Source organism: Syngnathus floridae, unplaced genomic scaffold (assembly GCF_059516105.1).
Source record: "Syngnathus floridae isolate MCC-2025c unplaced genomic scaffold, RoL_Sflo_1.0 HiC_scaffold_265, whole genome shotgun sequence".
Classification (NCBI taxonomy): Eukaryota; Metazoa; Chordata; class Actinopteri; order Syngnathiformes; family Syngnathidae; genus Syngnathus; species Syngnathus floridae.
Genome location: NW_028284235.1, coordinates 27,501 through 31,383, shown reverse-complemented (window position 1 = coordinate 31,383; position 3,883 = coordinate 27,501).

Genomic DNA, 3,883 nt, shown 5'->3' with positions numbered 1-3,883 from the left:
CCACCAAAAGCGAAAATTCGGCCTCTTCTCCTGGAAGTCCTGCCAACTTGTGCGAATTTTTTCTAAGTGCCAACGACTCAACAGCCGTAAAGTGTCCGCCTCGGCTGGTTCCCCATAACGGCCACCAAAAGCGAAAATTCGGCCTCTTGCTCTGGAAGTCCTGCCAACTTGTGCGAATTTTTTCTAAGTGCCAACGACTCAACAGCCGTAAAGTGTCCGCCTCGGCTGGTTCCCCATAACGGCCACCAAAAGCGAAAATTCGGCCTCTGGCCCCGGAAGTCCTGCCAACTTGTGCGAATTTTTTCTAAGTGCCAACGGCTCTTGAGCCGAAAAGTGTCCGCCTCGGCTGGTTCCCGCGGTCGGCCGCCGAAAGCGAAAATTCGGCCTCTCCCTCTTTAGGTACCAGGGGTTGGGGTACCAGGGGTAGGGTGCAGTACCAACTTTGGTCTTCAGGTGCGCCAGAGTACGATGGTTGGTCCCCCTAGTCAGCGTACTCATCAACGATTTACCCCCCTTTCGCAAAATATAGTCAGAACGAGCATGGGGGGCGCATAATTTACCCCACAAAATGAAAGGGCCCGGTGCCGAGCGCTTGGTCATGGCCGCCAGCAGCGCCCCTTGCTCGGTGGGAACACAACACGCAGGGTTGCACAGCACCCTGGAAGGCACAAAGAGAGTGAAAAATTTTCTAAGTGTCACTCTTGACGAAAAATGTCTAAGTGCCTCTCTTGACGAAAAATTTCTAAGTGCCACGCTTGACGAAAAATGTCTAAGTGCCACAGCGCTCGAAAATTTCCTAAGTGCGAGCACGGCTGTGAAATATTCAAAGTACAAGGAACGCTGGCAGAATCTCTCGACGGCCGTCTGCTCCCGGCGGCCGCCGTGAAGTCTCCCCTCCCGGGGACGGCTGTCTGCTCCCGGCAGCCGTCCTTAACCCCCTCCCCACACGTTGGACGAACACCAGCCGAGGGCGAAAGGCTCGCGGTGTGGAAGGATCGTGGCCACGGCTAATCTAGCGATGCCCGCGTTGGACGGTCACACCGCACGACAGAGCGGGGCCTGCATCCGGCGCGAGGCGGCCTTCAGGCACGTGGCTCGAGACGACCTCACCCGCCCTAGCCCGGAGCGGAAAGACTTTGAAATTTTCAAAGTCCAAGGAACACTGGCAGAATGGGAGGACCGGCCGCCTCCTTAAACACAGGCCGGAGAGATGGAGCGGGATCAGCGGCCCGCGCGTTGAGCGAACACCGGCCGAGGGCGAAAGGCTCGCGGTGTGGAAGGATCGTGGCCACGGCTAATCTAGCGATGCCCGCGTTGGACGGTCACACCGCACGACAGAGCGGGGCCTGCATCCGGCGCGAGGCGGCCTTCAGGCACGTGGTTCGAGACGACCTCACCCGCCCTAGCCCGGAGCGGAAAGACTTTGAAATAGTCAAAGTCCAAGGAACACTGGCAGAATCTCTCGACGGCCGTCTGCTCCCGGCGGCCGCCGTGAAGTCTCCCCTCCCGGGGACGGCTGTCTGCTCCCGGCAGCCGTCCATAACCCCCTCCCCACACGTTGGTTGAACATCAGCCGAGGGCGAAAGGCTCGCGGTGTGGAAGGATCGTGGCCACGGCTAATCTAGCGATGCCCGCGTTGGACGGTCACACCGCACGACAGAGCGGGGCCTGCATCCGGCGCGAGGCGGCCTTCAGGCACGTGGTTCGAGACGACCTCACCCGCCCTAGCCCGGAGCGGAAAGACTTTTCAAAGTCCAAGGAACACTGGCAGAATGGGAGGACCGGCCGCCTCCTTAAACACAGGCCGGAGCGACCGAGCGGGATCAGCGGCCCGCGCGCAGGGTCTTTGAAATGTACAAAGTCCTAGGGACAATGGCAGAATCGCTCGACGGCCGTCTGCTCCCGGCGGCCGCGGTGAAGGGACTGTACACCCCACCCGGGGACGGCTGTCTGCTCCCGGCAGCCGTCCTTCCCCCCCACCCCACACGTTGACCGACACCGGCCGAGGGCGAAAGGCTCGCGGTGTGGAAGGATCGTGGCCACGGCTAATCTAGCGATGCCCGCGTTGGACGGTCACACCGCACGACAGAGCGGGGCCTGCATCCGGCGCGAGGCGGCCTTCAGGCACGTGGTTCGAGACGACCTCACCCGCCCTAGCCCGGAGCGAAAAGACTTTGAAATATTCAAAGTCCAAGGAACACTGGCAGAATGGGAGGACCGGCCGCCTCCTTAAACACAGGCCGGAGCGACCGAGCGGGATCAGCGGCCCGCGCGGAGGGTCTTTAAAATGTACAAAGTCCTAGGAACAATGGCAGAATCGCTCGACGGCCGTCTGCTCCCGGCGGCCGCGGTGGAAGGACTGTACACCCCACCCGGGGACGGCTGTCTGCTCCCGGCAGCCGTCCTTCCCCCCCACCCACACGTTGACCGACACCGGCCGAGGGCGAAAGGCTCGCGGTGTGGAAGGATCGTGGCCACGGCTAATCTAGCGATGCCCGCGTTGGACGGTCACACCGCACGACAGAGCGGGGCCGCATCTGGCGCGAGGCGGCCTTCAGGCACGTGGTTCGAGACGACCTCACCCGCCCTAGCCCGGAGCGGAAAGACTTTGAAATTTTCAAAGTCCAAGGAACACTGGCAGAATGGGAGGACCGGCCGCCTCCTTAAACACAGGCCGGGCGAAAAATATGCGAATGTTGGGTCTCATCCAAGAAAGGGAGTTACCGGCCGCCTCCTTAAACACAGGCCGGGCGAAAAATATGCGAATGGTCCATCCAAGGAAGGAGGACCGGCCGCCTCCTTAAACACAGGCCGGGCGAAAAATATGCGAATGGTCCATCCAAGGAAGGAGGAGCGGCCGCCTCCTTAAACACAGGCCGGAGAGATGGAGCGGGATCAGCGGCCCGCGCTTTGAGCGACCACCGGCCGAGGGCGAAAGGCTCGCGGTGTGGAAGGATCGTGGCCACGGCTAATCTAGCGATGCCCGCGTTGGACGGTCACACCGCACGACAGAGCGGGGCCTGCATCCGGCGCGAGGCGGCCTTCAGGCACGTGGTTCGAGACGACTTCACCCGCCCTAGCCCGGAGCTGAAACTCTGCGAATGTTAACATCCAAGGATGGAGGCAACGGCCGTCTCGTTAAGCTGAGGCCGGAGGAAAGTCTGCGGATTCGGGGCATCCAAGGCAGATGGAGGTGCCGGCCGCCTCGGTAAACAGAGGCCGGACCGACCGACATGCGACCATGACCCGCCTTGGTAGGGCCCCCACCGGCCCCGGCTAGCGCCGGCGTTGGGTGGACGGTTCCTCCCCACTTGCGGGTCGCCCTCTAGCGCTACGGCCGCCGCGCGAGCGCGCGCTCCGACGCCGCCCCCGCAGGCCTAGCGCGAGCCGTACGGCAGCGAGACCGAGACGCCCCGATTCCACGCACGCACCTAGCGGTCATCAACGGAGGCCGAGCGCGCGATCCGACTCGCGGCACGCCACGTGGGCGTCCGCCGGCCGCGCCGGTCTACCGCGAAAGATGTTTCTCAAACCCTCGCCTAACCTAGGGACGGCTATCTCGGGAAGCCGCCCCCGCATCTGCACCTATCCGCTAAGCCCTCCCGACCACCGCGAAGCGGGAGGACGTCTATCGTGGCCGCCGGGGCGTATGACCCCTCCGCGTGAGGCGTGCGGGCTCGGGTGGGCCGCAACGACCGAGTCTGACTCGGACGGGGCGCAGCTTCCCTCCCGGTCGCAGCATCAAGCGCCGATCGCGCGACGTCACCAGCCCCCCGGGACGGTTCGTCGGGAGCACGGTACAGGCACGTAGCTCACTCTCCAGCTGGCCGCAGCGGGCCGCACCGACCGAGTCTGACTCGGCCGGGGCGCAGCTTCCCGTCTG